The following is an 18,001-nucleotide window of genomic DNA, read 5'->3' on the forward strand; positions in this document are numbered from 1 at the left end:
GGTTTGCCATTTCAAGATGTTAAAATAAGTTTATCATCACTGGAATAGCTTATTTTACAAGTATATCAATGTCATATTTTGTGAGTATATATTTATAGTAGGCAAGGAGGATTTGCCATTTCAAGATGTTGTGATGAGTTTTCCAGTTTTCATTGTTGTTTATGATGGGCTTTTTCATTGAGAAGCAAATTTGTGGTGCACACACAGTCTGGGTAAATGCCAGGGAAAGGAGGATGCAGGTAGCTTTTGCCAGCTGCAGGCGACAGCGTGTATAAATCATATATATGGAATTGTCAGTCCCTCGTACTTGGAGGACGTGCCCGGTTCCGTTCTGCTTCCCAGCCTCTGATTGGCTACATCCATCTCGGTAAGGCAGGGTGCAGAAAATGGAGGGCAATGAAGCGACGCTCCGAATGGGACGCTCGCAGCTCATTGATTCCCTACTGTTGCTAGGCAGAATCCGGTCGTACCATTCTGGTGACTTCATAGGTAGGGACAGTGCCATTGTCACTGCTAACAAGCTGATCCTATTAGCCTCTAGCAGGCTCCACAGGTTGCTGAAAAATAGTAGCAATTGGCCAAATAAGACAGAAAACATCCCAGAGGAGTTAGATGGCTGAGGAGTACAGTTTGCGACTTAAGGCTAGCTGATCCTGACTGTCTATCACAATTGGTAGTTCAACCAATGAGAGAAAGGTTGTTTGGGCAATGAGAGAGTGGATGCATGTTTTTTTAGTTATTTGCATGTTTGTTTTTATTTTTCATTTGTACATTTTGACAGGTGGGCCTATGGCTGTGGGATAGGTGTAAAGTAATAAAGAAAATCTACAATATACAAATGGAGTACAGTAGAAAAGGCTGTCTCAGGAACAGACATTTCCTCTTTGGGACATTAAAAAATTCACCCCATCTATAAAAAATAGATTTAATGAAAGTGCATTTTTGCAAGCCTAAAATGCCGGATTTGACCATAAAAATTGGGCTCCCAAACATTGAGTAGGACAGAAAAAAACCCTGAGAGTAACAATTGATAGATAGACCCTCCAGAGTACAGACTGATCGATACCCATCTTTGCTGTCTCGTCTTTATTGCCAGGTCAGTGTGTGGCATTCGGGGAAAGCATTACCCAGTCTAGGGCAGCAATCTAGTGTAAAAGAACTGTACTATAAGTCTACCTTTTTGTCGCAGAGCAAATGTTACCACTATTAAATTTCTTATTGGTTTTGTTTTCGACCTATCCACAATTCATGACATCATGAACATATCTTTTCCTTGTTTGACTACTGTACAGCAGAGTCATTTCAACTTCTAATTTAAAACACTATAGACGCCTCCTTTTCCCTCTTGCTGCAAAATAAAGGCACCGTGAAAGTTAGCAGATTTACCGCACAGTAGTTGTTTTGGAAGCATTTTGGTACACACTAGATCTTATCGCATGAATACATCTTCCTACGACCATCTGAATTCCGAAGTCAATCAAAAATGACGGATTTGGAAAGTGCATTTACAATGTCACTGAAGGGACAATTTGGTCGAACAGTTTCTTAGAGATCAAACCATCGCATTACCGGCAAAGCACTTACTCTTAAGTCCTAGAGAGCATAGAAATGCCTAAATTGGATGAGGGAACATTTTCTCTGGCTAGATTGCAAGATAACTGTACATGTTCAATTTGGCTGTCATGTAGTTTTTAGGCAGCATTGCTCTGTGGGCGATCAGTTGTGTTGTATCTGTACTCTATTTACCTCCATGAAAATGGAGGTATTGTTTTTGGTCTGTGTGTTTGTCTTGGTTTGTGTCCGCAGTTGTTTGAATATTGTAGAATGATGTGATGTGAGACGGATGATGAAGATTGAAGATTGCCTAGATGGGAAAGTTTTTAACTAAAGATTGCCAAGATGGGAAAGTTGGCTTGCGTTTGGTCCAAAGTTGCGCAGGGAAAAGAAATGCAGGGACAGGAATAGGGAAAACTCAATAAAATATTTCACAGAGGTTTAGGCTTAGTAAATTTTTTAATTGCATACTTAACATAAAGATTGTAGAATAGTCCGCTATCAAATATATTCCATAAAAAAGTGGTCCATGTTCTGTCCTTGCCTTTCCATACTTCTGGAAGAAATATGTTGACCAATCCCCTGTTGATCTTGTCAAGTTGCATCTTTTACAAGGTTTGCTTAAGATTTACCGAGGGTGCCTAAAAGAAGGCTTTGCTACACCCTGGGGACCCTTAAGAAATTTTAAGACAGAGATAAGAATGATTATGCACTAGCTTCTTGAGCAAGAAGGCACGAAGCCACCAGTTCCGCCTACGCACTTGAAAACTTTTTGCGCAAAATCTTCGCTTTTCTGCCTCAAAGGAACGTGTGGGCGTAGGCACTTTGAAGACGGAGCTAACAGGGCTTTCACGTCCCCTCAGAGATCCACGGCTCCCTATAAATCGGGGTGGTGCACCATTCTGTGGTCTATATCCTGATTTGTGGTCGTTATTTATGTTCTCTATATACCCCTGAAAGCAAGGAAGGACAAGATGTAATCTCACATGAGGACCTCGATGCATCTTAGCACAAGGTGGTATTTGCAATATTAGAAACCACACTCAAGAGTATACAGTTTGTGTTAAGCTATGGCCATACTAGTTAATAGGTGTTTTCTATAAATGTTGGAAAAAGAATGGCCACTTAAGAAGTGATCGGACAATCTGTTCCGAAGGAATCCTGAATGGGGAGGCTGTGCAATTTAATTGCTGCGTGGGCAGCAGTTTTTATTGACGGCCCTGAGTATTGCCTTTTAAGGTAGCACCTTCTTAGCGTGGGGCACTTAAGCCTTAAGTTATGCTCCTTTGCTTCTTTGAAATGTCTTCCTTGGGATGAGTATCTTGTATGAGGAAGATGGAGTTATTTGGGAGCAAGGTATAAAGTACCGTAGAAGGGAAAATGTTCACAGGGTTTTTATATTTGCCCGTCTTCCCCAAAAAGTTTTAAAATTTTTCTGCATTATGCATTCTGCCTGCTTACTGCCTTGCTTCAACTGCAAAATTAAAACCACTCCATTTTCTTCTTACAGGAAATTAAATCTTAGCAAATATTTCCTTTTTACAGTAAAAGGAATGTTAAATATCAGGAAATATGGATAGAAACATCAGGAAATATGGACAATAACTTTGCAGAAGCTTTCTCTGTCCACAATACAGCACAGAATGTTTTGAATCTGCACACCCAAATCCAGACAGCTAAATTGGTTCAGTCTAAATACACTTAGGCCAAATTAAATTTCACTTTTAAGTAATTCAAGATAACACTAAACAGTAACATGTTTGACAAATTAGTATCTATATTTTACCTGTAACATTACCTGTTGACATGACTGGGGTGTATCAGAAGAGATGATAGAAGCCTGAAACAGTAGATGTTGTTTTGGTTGTCAACATGCCCTGACTTTAAGGTGAATGAACTCCTGCTATCTGGCTATGATTAATGGCAAAGGAAATGACTATAAACTTGTCTACATGTTTCATGTCTCGTCTCATTTCTGGTGGCTCTTTTATGATTATACATTTTGTTTTAGAATGTTTAGTTAATTACTATACACCAGTATGCTCGTAAGTGCCCTGTAACTGCTCCAGAAACATTCACATTTACTGAAGAACAATACAAGGAAAATATCATGTCATCTAAAAACTACAGTTTAATGGAAAACTCTGTAAGTTTGTCTGAGGGGGGAGACTTTGAGGTCTCATCAAGACCTACCCACATACTGAATATCACTACAATCCATCCAGGCATTTTTGGGTTTAGCCTGATTAAATCTTGCTTATAGCAGCCCACCAAACATCTACCGGCCTCTGCGGGAGGGGCCAGTTGCAGCCTCGGACAGCAGAGTTTTTGCTACACAGACTATCTCGTGTTATGCTGGTCATCTACACACATACAACTGCTACCAAAAACATAACCCTCTGACCGAAGGTAACAAAGGCTTGACCAGCTTTGTAGGACTTCCATGTTGAGCCCTGTAAAATCCAGCTTGTTGTACAGCTTGATAAAATGCCTGCCTGCCTAAACAAGCCAGCCTGTACAGTGAGATCACCCTCCTGATAAATGCATGTTGTTATCTCCCACTATCAGGTGTCCCTCATCCTGACATATACTCAGCTGCCTGAACTTGAGCCCTAACCTCTGACCTCCATTTCCAATCTCATCATGCAGGCAGTGGCCGGCCGGCCATTTGAATCCGAATCACAGAACATAATCGCATTTGCTGCACCATGTCGTAATGCTTGTCCATAATTGATCCGACATGTGGCCAGGCTTAATATATAAGAGGTCTCGGAGGTTTTGATGCAAACACATCATGTAAATCAAGTTGCAAATTGAGAGAGGAAACCTGACTCAGATTGTATTCCCCACACAGACCATGTGTGTTGTGAACTTGGCAAGTGAAACTCCAAGCGTTGAACCCAGAAGATCAGTTATCAGTAGTGCTGACAGATGTTTGTATATGTTTGAACTGTGGGTGATGTTGTTGAGTATTGGTTTCCTAGTCTGCGTCAGGACAGATTCTTCTATAGGCCTGTCAAACGGCAGATAGTCTCTACAGGTGAACTGTGTTGTGAGGGTCTGCATTGGGTGATCCTGGCAACAGTTAATGGTAAATTTAAGAGGACTTGTTCTTGAGTTATTGGATTGATCTATTGTGTTCATGCAGTAGTCTTGCAATTGCAAAACTGGTGAAAAATGAACACAAGCGTTTTGGGGCACTTTGGTGCTTAACATTGCAGCAAATACAATACATAATGTCTTATGTAAAATTAAAGTGACCATTCACATTTGGCGAATAATTTACCAACAGCTCTTGACTTTGAATTGCAGGTTGTCTGTGATGAACATTGAATCAAAATAGCTCAGCACGCTTCCCAGAAAAAGGCATGCGGACCCTCTCACAATGTACACACTGCTGTAGGAGGTAGATAGGCTCTGGGTATTACATCATGTTTAACAGCTTGCTGTGCGGATGAGGTCATGTTTCTATACGTGGCTGTCAGAGAGAGATGATGTCACTCTCTTCAATTCTTAGCTCAGCTCTGCAGAAGGGAATATGCTTGCAAGATAGAGAACAAGTTCAGGAACTCAGTGGTTGCTTTGTATAAAGCTACTTTTATTACCTCTGCCCAGAAGGTCATTTTTTGGTAGTTTGTATGTATGTGTGTATGTATGTTGGTATTTAGTAGCACAACTTAGAAGGTATCAATGAATTGTTATTTAATTTGGTTAGGGCAGTTTCTTGTCCTATCAAAGAACTAATTACATTTTGGGCCTCCTGGTGGCTTTTCGGTCCTGCAGCAAAACTTCCAGCTTAAGTTTTTTTTACCTTGTATTCTACTTGTGAAAGCCTCTCTGTGTACTTATCTTGAGTGACATTTATTTTCACTAGTCGGTACACATATTAAGATGATAAACGGTGCAAATGTTATGTTTGAACAGTTGTAAAGGTTGAAACTAATGCAGCATCTTTAGTAGTAATCCAAGAAAAGCTGTAATAGGCCAAATCTAGAAAGAAAATTCAAGAGCAGGGTTCTAGCCAGCATCCATCCTTTCGTCCTTTGGTGGAATTTTGCTGCTGGGGACAGACAAAAATTATGCCCTTCCCATCCCCTGACGGACAAAAATCAGCATGTAGATATTTTAAAAATGAAATTTTGCAAAGATTTCCAGAAATTCAGCCATTGAACCCAGCTGAGTCTACTCTACCAGCAAAATTTGCCCCTCAAAATGCAGGAAATGGTGTTTCAGGGGGTCTTGATTTCAAAATTATCCTGGACCCCCTGGGATTGTTGAGCCAAAAAATGTCCATTTAAAATCCAGGGGGCGGAAAAACATTTTAGGCTGGCTAGAAGATTGCTTCTGGGGTTCCATGATTTGAAAGCTTCAAGTGTTCTTCATCTTTCCTCATTCCCCTACAGGCTTGTCAGCAAGTTTCAACACCACTGCAATGATTAATGGTCTTTCTTCCTGTGCCTGTATTTCTAGAGCTCACTCCTAACCTCACAGTTCTTAAAGGAAAGGTCATGCGTTCTGGCAGCGATTTGTTGTCACAGTACATTTAGCAACCTCAAAAGTTGGTTAGTGAAAGAAGTGCTTAATACTTGCCTGTCCGAAAACATAACCCCACTTACTAACTTGTGTGCCTGGAAAAGACTGTAACAGAAAGAAGTAAATTTGACAAAAGGACATAACATAACGAGTTCAAACATTTTCGTGAAATATTTAATTCCTAGTTTTGATTATCATCAATTATGCAAATAAGGTTTTGACTCAAGCCCTATCCCATCTTCCTTCAACTCATGAAAACACAAACAGGCAAACATTGGGTAAATAAGGCTCTCTCATTGTTCCCATGTTACACTAATTCTGCCAACTCTGACTCCACTCTCTACCACTCCACAACTCTGACCTTCACTTCCTGTCACTCTATGGTGACCCTGACTGGCATTTGGAAATCACAGTGAGGCAGCCAAACAAATAAACAAACGTACATCTCATGCAAACACACTGAAATGGAAAACAGTACTCAAGTTAGTGGATGTAATAAAAAACGAATAAGTGTCTTAATTTCACCTTCTCCTTTTCCTGCTCTAGTCGAGTCATGTCCTTGGTGTCCTTGGTAAGGTTAGCTGCACTTACGCAGGGCCCTCCTGCTGTGAAGGAGTAGGGATTTTTACTGTTGTTTATAGACTTAAAGAAATACAGACTGTCTTTAGCTGGCTTTATTTGTCAAAGCAGATAAAGATGCTTTGTTTCGTCAGTGGAATTCCTCCCTGGAGTTGTAGGCAATGACCAAATGTCTTCGTGGAAAAAGTTTATCCTCTTGTCCTGAACTTGGAAAACTTGGAGAGATTAGAATTGAATGTAGAAAATAACAGAGACAACTTGATGTCACAGTTTGTTGTTTTTTGTATATATGCAATAAACTTCATTGTCATTGTATCTAAAAAATGATAGGTAATCAGGGCTTGAATTAACCACTTGATTCTGACTCAAGTCTCGCGCAAGTCTCGCAGTAACTCACATCTCGCGAATCGCGAGAGTCGCACCCCATTGGCCATTTTGGCGTGACGTACGCGCCTGGGCACTGCTTTTGGTGGAATATCTAATGTCCCAACGCTGTGTTCGCGGAAAAAATCACGCTTTGTTTTGACACTGTTTACGAAAACCCATCGATTGCCTAACATCCTTGCTGATAATTACATGTATAGGCTTACTTTAGAGGGAGTTTTTTTGCTTGTTTGGGACAATTCTGTCGGTGGAATGCGGGGAAAACAACAGCTAGTGTGACGATGTCTATACTGGGGAGGGGCGCACGGTCGGCACTGTTCGACGGAGGTCGCAATTTTTTACGGTTCTTTGAGATGTTATTTTTGTTGCAGTCTTTATTTTCAAAAGATTGATAAGTGGATGTTGTTTATTGAGAAAAGTGCGCTTAATTTGCCCTGCATCTTTTTTTGGTGCTATGTTTCCTTCAACTAAAATGCACTGTTTTTACAGATAATGGAAAAATTTGGCGCAACCTGAAATGCTGATGGGGCAAGTTGGTTTTTGATTCAGGTTGCCGCCTGCGCAACCTGGCTGAAAAAAGTATTTCGAGGCCTGGGTAATTGACAACAATCTCCAGTGTCATATGTGCAGCTTCTTAGGAAAACACAGCCAGTCGAGAAGCTGATTTACTTAAATACATCTAAGTTTACAGGGACTTAAAGTATCACAGCAAAGAGAACAGGAGGCATTTGCTGTGTTTAAAGTTAGCAGTAGAAATTAGTGTAGGAAGACAATCAAAGGCAGGACATATGTTCACTGTGTTCAGGTTCACTGCATTAAATGCGATCATAAGATTGCTGCAAATATTCCATGATGTACAGTACTACGCCTAAGCTTCCTCTGTCCTCCATTTTGGAGCAGACCTTGCTTATGGGGAGGGGATTATCCCTAGCAGGGATTATCTGAGCCCTGGAAATCCGCTGCCCCTTGCTGTGTGTCTTAACCTTCCAGTTTATCCAGGCATAACTGAAGAAAACGGGGTGTTCTGATGTTTGTGGATACGTCCAAACTGTGTGATTAGCCTTCATACTCTGCATACATGTTCGTCTGGGATTCCAGTCCTTGGCTATTCATCCTTGCCCTGTCCCACATTCAAGGTCACTGGCTTGATCCATGTCTCACTGAGACATTGACAGGAAGGTTATCGTAAATCGTGTCATCGTTTTTTTGTCTACAATAGCAAAACAGTCTCTCATTCATCATCATCATCATCAATGCCCATACTCTGATTACCTTCATCAAAAAGAGTATATTTTAGGCAGCATGTGTGTGTGTGTGTATGTGTGTGTTGTGTAGGTTGTAACAAAAACTTGAATTGATTAGAATTTTGGTCCCCTAGTGGCTTTCCATTCTACTGCAGCAGAACATCCGGTTTTGATATCTCGTGTACTGGTTTAAGTTGTTAAACAGTGAATGACAGTTCTGTTGACTTTGTTATCACAACAAAGTTGTTGGTGGTTGTGTAATTGACTGAACCTCAGCAAATCATGCAAATCAGACTCTTCAGTTACAAACACAAGATTGCAGCTGTTGTCGGCTAAACGTCCAAGTAAAACTAAAGAACGAGTTGCGTGGTTTCTTGGAAGCCTGTATAATTAACAGGTGTGTCGCGCGTGTGACATTTCTTTCTTCAGGAAACGATTTGCTGTCAGTTGAAACACAAACTGTTTGTTTGTCATCATCGTTGACAGCCAAGCAAGAACAAGTGGGCCTCAGTCAACTGCAGAATGTAGGGACAGGCCGTAAGATGTGCTGCTGTCCTGTCGTTTCCTGGCTGTTACCTAATATAGCCCTTCTCCCAATACTGGAGAAATTTGCAGGGGATGATGTGACACTGAACATTGCTATTAACGCTATTACATTTAGGGTCTTGTTTGTATTACTTAGAGTGTTTACTGTAAAAGAGTGTGGTGCAAAAAAATAATTGGGCCCAAAAGCATGTGTTTAGGTGGATTAAAAATTCCCTTTCATCTATCCCATCTCATATAGAAAGTATTGGAGAAGAAAGCTTCATTATTACTGACGGGAATAGGAAGGACATTTTTGGTTTCAGAGTGACTGTCGGACATGTATGATGTCTCTCTCTATAGTGTTATGTCCATACTAATCTTCTTGGTTTTTGTAAATTTTAAAGAAAAAATTCAGTCAAGATGAAAATGACAGTTTCGTAGGAAAATCTACATCGTTCTACAAGGTTACTCACTCCCCAAGACTGTGTGTACCAAGATACAACCCTCAGACTCTGTTAGCAAGTTAGTATTGCAATTTGCCAGTAGCAGTAGTTTTAAAATCAGAGAACCATCAAACACAACTGGTATGGCCTTAGAACCAAATGTCAGTCAGGGTCTAATGTTCCCTTGATGAAAGGTAGCCACTTGCCTGTATGTGTTGGTAGCAAACAATAGCAAACTGTCAGCTGTCTGGAGGCCATGCTACAGTGAACACAGAGGGGCAAGCCAAAAGTCAAGGTGAACAATTATTGTTGTCTGAAGTGGCTATTGTTCTCCCTGACCTTGAGAGAAAAAGACATCAATGGTGTGTCTGTAAATGGAGTCAAAGGTGTTTGGCCTTCAAATGTGGATTTATGATTGGACAGGCCATGCAAAGTTGATTTTTTGGATGGTGAATGCTGTAGGGATGTGTACCTATTCTGGGTACTGGTCCCGTGTTCTGGTACAGTATGGAGGAAATCATTTAGATAGCTACATTTCCAAAATACTGGTACTGTACCTGCATCGATTTACACTTCCTATTAAGTGTATAAATCACTTGATAAGAATTTGTTATTCCTACCACAAATGAAAATTTTGCACTGGTAAAAGATGAAAATATTGTATGGTCATTCCGAGCTAACAGACCATAGAACCAACAGAAGGAACTGCAAGCTACTTTCCTTTGAGTTTGAGAAGATGTGCAGCTAGGGAAAACACGTGATACGTCACATGTCCCTGAAAGTAGAGTTTCCATCACTATTTGATTATGACTGATGACGTGACACCTAGTAGGCCATCCTTTGTGCTGTGTAGTGGAGACACAAGTATTTTGTTGTGGTTGTCTGGTAACCTCTCAGCTGTGGACTTAACAAACTTGACTTGTCCCTAGCTACACTGATGTTATCGGCTCCAAGGGCCTTGTCCCAGTCAGGTGTGTTAAACCAATACAAACAATGTTGATGTCACTGTGAGAATCCCAGCTTCTACCAGACTCCATGGATAGGTGATCGCAGTCTTGACTCCAATGGCCGGCCGACTCCTCTAGTGTGCCACTGAGTCTATTATTTGTCAAATTTCTGCTATTTGACCAGCGAACTGTGGAGCCTGGTATAGGCTATTAGAATAACTCTCGGAGTGGTTTGTTACCTCCATGAAGGAGGTTCGCCTGCAACAGTGGTACTATATTTGGATGTGTGTGTTCGCACCTATTACTCAATATTCTTTGATGGATTTGTATGATGTGGGTAGTGATTAAAGACACATGGCAATTTTGGGCCACCTAGCAGTACTTTCTGGTACTGCATCATTGCAGGCCGACATCCCCTATTTGAAAGCAGTATGTTGTAGTCCATAGACAGCCTGTCTGCCCAACAATGTCAATGACTTCAATTTAGGACGCCTAATTGGTTCATTTGAAGTTTTATTTACAATTACAATTTTTTCCTTCATTTGTTTGAAGATCATGATAAGGGACTTGGCATTTTTAGAAATTGTTTGTTGTCAAATTAGGGTATACTAAAGCCACGTGTTTGGAAATTGCCTAGAAGCTAAAACGACAAACAGGATATTAAAAGGTAGAGTGTTTTGTTTGTGTAACAAAAACATGTTTAGCACCAAGGACAGGACCTTAAGCCACATAGAAAAAGGTAAAGGTGAAGCTCTGACCTCGAACTGAGGACGAAGCATGATGCTATTTCCTTAGCACACTAGGTCACCCCTACTCTTGACAAGTATGTTGGGTTCTTTAAAGGAAAGCATCAGAAAATCTTCAATTCATTATTTTCCAGTAGTTTACTCATTAAAAAGTTGATTTACGTCAATTTTTACATTAATCCGCCCAATATGACCCTGTAGACACGTTTGAACTTCGCGCTTTCCTCCCCTCTCCCGCCGCGCTGGCCGATGACGTAATGGCCTCGTTCTGATTGCCTGCGCGCTGACGTCACAAATCAGAATTGAAACTTCTGGCCATGCCAGTCATTTTGCTCGGTGAACCTCGGTCCCTTCGGCGGGAAATCACACCGCCATTCTGGAAGCCAGTCCGTTGTTGTTGACAATTAACTTCGTGGACCTGTAAGTCGCGTTGTGAGCTGTCTACGAAGCCATAGTCCCCGGGAGACTGAACATGAATTAGCTTGTCTGCAGCGGGTGAACCGCGCGGCGACGGGACGAAATCAAAACAATGGTTTTTGGGAGGTTCACGCACCGTGCCATTCTGGACTATTACAAGAGCGAGTTCGGGTCAGTTCTTACCTTCTCCTTTCCGAACAGCACAGTGATAATTACACGTAAGCTTCCACGAATTTTGGTTGAATTCACAGTTGTAGACCTCGTTTGTTCTACTGACAACATACCCTTGATCGCTACATATCGAACAACCCCCTTTTTGCGCCGAAACAGATAGCACCGCAACTTGTACAGATCGTGCGAGTTACGCCTCGCCTCTCACTTTATTTTCTGTTTCTCGGGTAAATTATCTGGACTGGTCGGTTTTTCAATCATGTAGCTTTGGCGGAGATTGCTGGGGGTTCATTCAAAACAAATCACAGACTCTGAAACGAAGCCGACATTTCGCGCCATTCACAATGCCGGCCTGTGTTGTATGTAAAAACAACAATGCTGTATGTATGTTTCGGCGCGGAAGGGGGATCGTTCGATATGTAGCGATCAAGGGTATGTTGTCAGAGAATGATTTTTTTTAATGTCCCTGCCAGTTGGACTATTGTGAATTCAACCAAAATTCGTGGAAGCTTACGTGTAATTATCGCTGTGCTGTCCGGAAAGGAGAAGGTAAGAACTGACCCGAACTCGCTCTTGTAATAGTCCAGAATGGCACGGTGCGTGAACCTCCCCCACCACCATTGTTTTGATTTCGTTCCGTCGCCGCGCGGTTCACACGCAGGCAAGCTTATTCATGTTCAGTCTCCCGGGACTATGGCTTCGTAGACAGCTCACAATGCGACTTACAGGTCCACGAAAGTAATTTTCTATGACAACAAACTGAACTCCAGAATGGCGGGGTGATTATTTACCGCTGAGAGGACCGAGGTTCACCGAGCAAAATGGCTGGCTAGAAGTTTCGGATCCGTGACGTCATACAGTCTCAGACGATCAGAACGAGGCCATTACGTCATCGGCCAGCGCGGCGGGGAGAGGAGGAGAGCGCGAAGTTCAAACGTGTCTACAGGGTCATATTAGGCGGATCAATGTAAAAATTGACGTACATCAACTTTTTAATGAGTACACTACTGGAAAATAAAGAATTGAAAATTTTCTGATGCTGTCCTTTAATGTGCAGAGGTTCGACACAAAAACCTCTACCAAACACGTTGCTGCTGGCTTTGCAACTACATGTTGGCTCTTGTTTTCACTTTACTGCCATATGTATGTGTATTTGCCTAGCCAATGTGACTTCAGGTAACCTCCCTGACTTCAGGTGACCCCTCTAAGTGTTGATTTGTTGGCATAGAATGTTTGCTTTAAATTTGTCACTTATTGGTGGACGTTCTCTTTCGTTACTAGTTACTACACTCAAAAGCATGTCTGTTTCTACCATTACGCAGCTTCAATGCAGACCATACATGTATGTACTAGTATATTGAAAACAAAGTTACTGCTAAAAGTCTAAACATGTGCCATACATGGAGATGTATTTCTACATTGATTGCAACTACCTCTAAAATTAGGACAGAGATGTTTTGCAGTACAGTGTATGTGTTCAGTCAAAGGGTTTCTTAATAGGGACAAGGAAAGAAAGGCTCTAGAGTACCGGAGGCATAGCTTTCTATACATCAAAGACATGTCCTTTAGGCAAATCTGATACTTATTAAACTGTCTTTTATTACTGTAGATGCTGTGACGCACGGCACTGTACATCAGTCATAGACATATTATTATTGAATGATAAAGACACAAACAAAGTTACATTGCCTATCCTGATAGGCTAGAGAATTCCACATGTCTTGATATCATACAAATATATACATGAGGACAATGAATGAGACATGAAAAATGTGGTTGGATTCTGTGTCTTGTTTTTTTTTTTTTAGGACAGTATGGCCCGTTACTTTGGCGTAACTCTTTGAAAGGATATTAACACTTGAATATATCTGTTGTGGGGGATGGAGAGAGAACAAGAAATCAAAGAATTTCATATCTTATGTTAGTGATTCTCCCGTCCTATCCCCCTCCCATAAGCTGTCATTGGTTGTGCCCATTCTATTGTGGTTAGCTGACCAGCTGTGGACTATGCCACACTTCTTTATGGAGGGGGGTGTCCGCCTGTACCTAAACTATTGCTAGGAAGCCCAACATTGCCATGTTTCTTCGGAACCTCAATAATTATCCACTTACCAAAATTCACACAAATCCATGAGAAGGATCTTAAGTTATGGGTGTGAACACTCAGACACAACCAAAAACAGTACCCCCATCCAGGTGGTAACAAGCATTGTGAATGTCCAATGTATGGCAAACGTTATGACCTGATGCCTGCATTGTACTTGAATGTACATGTATAATGGGCTGATTGGCGACATGATGTCTCATAACCCAACAGTCTGTCCTCTCTATTTCCAAAGGTGTCTGATAGTTTATGTGCAGGATGAAACATAATACTGACCTGTTTACCATTTAAAAAGTAGATAACATACCCGACAAATGTACAGGAAGGAGATAGTCATCTTTTTCTTTTGCATGTCTGGACGCAGGGTCTTAAATTTCCACCTTAATCATTATTGTGGCATTTTTGTAGTGGCATTAGTTTTACCTCTGCAATTTTAGAGGCCTTTAGGGATTTCAGTCTCAATGATACAGATCTATGATATAAACAAGTGCAGTTCTTGGTGAAGCTGCTAGGAGAAAGGAATATCTTACTGAAGTGTACATTTGATTTAAGATGTGCAGTTCTGAAAGATGCCACTAGGTGATCCAAAATGACCACCATATTCCTTCCTTGGACTCAAAGATGTCCACATATGTGTACCCAAAACCATGAAAACATACTGTAGTTACCAAACTTTTAGATTGGTTTTATATTTGCATTTTTTATGGTGACCACCTCACTGCAGACTTAAAACCACTAGTGTTTCCCTCACTGTACAGTATGTGACTATAGAGTGTGTATTTTAAACCACAGCAAACACTCCATTTTCTAATTACCATGAAATCAATTCACTCAAATTTTAACGCCACTTACACAGTAACTTTGTTAGTCATACCACTTACAAATTAGCAAAAAAATTGACTAACAGTAACAAGTACTACTAAAAAGATCTTGCTGGATATATTATGTAGAAATTTCAGCCTTTGCTAACAGCTTTACTTTCTGACATTCATCAAAAAGCACTGCCATGATCAACATTTGTCCCATAAAATCCGCCATCTGTGATTTCACTTACAAAACACAGGAACTAATTCATTAGTATTTCCTGCCTTGTGCAAATAACTGCCAAAAGGTCAAGGAAAAATCATAATTGCACTCGGCACTTAATTGATTTTAGCCTCAATTCAGGGATAACATTAAAAGGTCTTCTCTGTAGGGGTTCTCATATTGTTTCCCACAGAATCACCTGAGACTGCCTGTGGGTTGTTTGGTTTTTCATCAGGATTTAATGCTCAATAGAGTAAATTCCACATTACCAGCATTGGTGTTGTTTGTCATAACATTGTCAAAACTTTTGTAACAATGTAATTGAGTTAAGTAATTGTTTTGAACAATTTATTGTCTATATACAAGGGCAGACAGTAGAGCTGGTTTTACCTACTTTCAATTTTCATGGGGTGCATAATTGGTCAATTGCACAATTAGATATTCTGAAAATACTCTAGCCTAAAATCAGCAGTTCCACGTGTTTGGAAAGTAAATCTTAGAAAAGAGCAGAACTATCATGCTATGGAAGAAACCATCGCCTTACAGGCTTCAAAATCTAGTTGCAAACAACTGTATAGTTTATTTTGCCAGAACATGTTTGAACCGCCATCCTGCCAAGACGAAGTACTCCGATGCTTAGAACATCAAGATCAATTGAAGAATGTGTATTTATTACCATTTACCTGTACAAAGAATGTAAGACTGCAGTACTTTCAATATAAAATAATACATAGAATACTACCTACCAAATGTTACTTAAAAAAGATATTGGTTTCTGATTCAGATATTTGTCCCTTCTGTGAAGAAAAACAAACCTTGTTACATCTATTTGCAGAATGCCCCAGTGTACAATACTTTTGGAAGGATTTCTGTAAGTGGTGGAGAGCGAATTACTTTGAATCGTTATATTTAAACAAGAACCACATATTGTATGGTTATCTTGATCAATGTTCGATGCACGCGTATCTGAATCACAGCATACTTAAGGCAAAATATTACATTTTTAAGAATGCTGGTAAACGTAGAAAACCTTCCTTTTGTTATTTACAGCTAAGTTAGAGCCACATCAGAATATCATGTGTATGTATGTATATATATCTTCTTTAGATAGACAATAGACTGTTCATATCATATATATACAGGGCTTGCCACTACAATTGTAACTTCTCTTTCTTTTGAATAAAAAAAATAAAAAATAAAAAATAACAAAAATAAAAAAATAATTGGTCAATTGTTATAGATACATTGTTTCCAAAATATTTTAGTAAACGTTAACATACTCAAACTTTAATTTTTAATTTTTTTGACAGTTTAGAATTATTGCAACTTGAATATTCTTTTCATTCAAAATTGTTGAAAATTCTGTCTATTATCGCAAAACCCTTACAGTAATGTGGAGTCGAAGCTCCTATAAAGGTTCAGTGTAAAGAAATCTTCAGGTCCGGACCTGTACCTAGTCCTTGGCACCTGTCTGTAATGTTACATTTATGTATGCAGTCCTGGTACACCAATAATCACTCTGGAATAGGGAATTGCGTCACAAGGTGGGGTCAACTCAAAATGGGACACTAACCGAATTTCAGTTTCCATCTAGGCATGCAGGGGGCCAAACATGTACGAAAAAGGCAAAGATTACCAAATGATTTCTCTGTCCGTGTCTCGCAGATTGCATTATTACTTGGACGAATACAGAAAGGTCAGAAGATGGTAGTCTGTAATGTGATTGTGACTTGGGCAAGGAGACACACCAAGCTAGAAATAGCATTTGGCTGTTGTAAAGAAAAGGTTACGTTCGATTTGATTGATAGGCAGGTTAGGATTAACAAGTTGGTGAGAAAATTACAACCCTTCTACAAGACTTCGACTTCATCTGTATATCTTACACTCTTCACTGATGAACTTTTTAGGAGCAATGGAAAAAGTAATGAAATTAAGACCTACGCACTAGCGTACCAATCATATTCATCTCCCACTAATACTGTTTTCTAAATGGAAGACACTTACCATGTGGTATACAATAATGCACCTAGGCAATTTGCTTTCGTACATGGCATAATTCATGCCTAAACTGTTCCCACAGAATTACGGACATGAATTGGGGGTTGGCAAATTTATTATGCAATTTTAATAAGTCAGTAATAGCCCTATCCATCATATCACTTTTCGTAAGACCAGAATTGGATACACATATTCTAAGCCAATCGCTGTCATCAGAGTACATTCAGACCATTACCTGATGGGAAGTGTATCTTTGACCCAATCAATATTTACAATCTGCCTTTATTGAAATATTAGTATAGAAGAGGTCCAATTGCCATCTTGATCAATTATTAGATATTCCTAGAGAAGCCCTAAATCGCTTCTGCGGTTACAACACCTACATTAATATCTGTGGAAGGGGTCTTAGTAGACAGCAGCAAAGGACCATGAAATATGTTGATTGTGAGGCCTAAATACCATAGCTCTATGTATAACACCATGGCATACATACATACTTAGATTTTATGTGTTCTCATCATTAAAAAATAGCTCTGTAGTATGAAGCATCTTAGAACTAATAGAAGTCATCATCATCATCTTAGAAGTCACCAGGAAGAAAATGTTCCACATCTGGAGATGTTTTCCCTTTGAACATTGGTATAAAACCTGCTCTTCAACAGATCTGCTCACTGATGAAATGTAGTGGATGCTACCTGAAATGTCTGACCATTTCCAAAATCATATCTAGTTGCTTGAGTAACTGATATTTGAGGTATTAAGAATCCTGACAGTGTCTATGATGGTGACCACCTGTCTGCTCTGTGTGTGACTATTCTCTTCCAATGCCCTCAGTGGGTGACTGTATATGTTTACTTATTGCCTTGGCTATATTAGAAACTTAGCTACAATGTTGTTGTTTCAAGTGAGACCTATGTGGTTGTTTTTACCAGGTTGCTTGAGTAACTGATATATCGATGGTGACCACCTATTTGCTGAGTGGTAGCTTCAAACAGGTGTAACAATATGTTATTCCCTTGACTATGTTATAAACTTAGCTACAATGTTGTTAGGGTTGACCAGGTTGCTTGAGTAACTGATATTTGGCATATTAAGAAACTGTCTATAGTGACCACCTATTTGCTGTTTTCCTCCAGTCCGTTGAGTGGTAACTTCAGACATGTGTGACTCTATATATTATTCCCTTGGCTACATTTGTACATTGTATATTAGAAACTAAGCTACAATGTTGTTGTTACAATTGAGACCTGTGTGGTTGTTTTTACCAGGTTGCTAACCAGGCTCCACCTGATGTGCAGGGAATATGCATGCAAATCCAATTTGTAATGCT

The 18,001-nt window shown here is 40.1% G+C and overlaps 1 protein-coding gene across 8 annotated transcripts in view; it reads left to right on the top strand.

The window, feature by feature from the left end:
- Nucleotides 1-18,001, top strand: part of LOC118426824 (mitogen-activated protein kinase kinase kinase kinase 4-like) — a 72,617-nt gene that overhangs the window by 18,748 nt on the left and 35,868 nt on the right. The window lies entirely within an intron of this gene.

The sequence above is a fragment of the Branchiostoma floridae genome, chromosome 12 (assembly GCF_000003815.2).
Source record: "Branchiostoma floridae strain S238N-H82 chromosome 12, Bfl_VNyyK, whole genome shotgun sequence".
NCBI classification, from domain to species: domain Eukaryota; kingdom Metazoa; phylum Chordata; class Leptocardii; order Amphioxiformes; family Branchiostomatidae; genus Branchiostoma; species Branchiostoma floridae.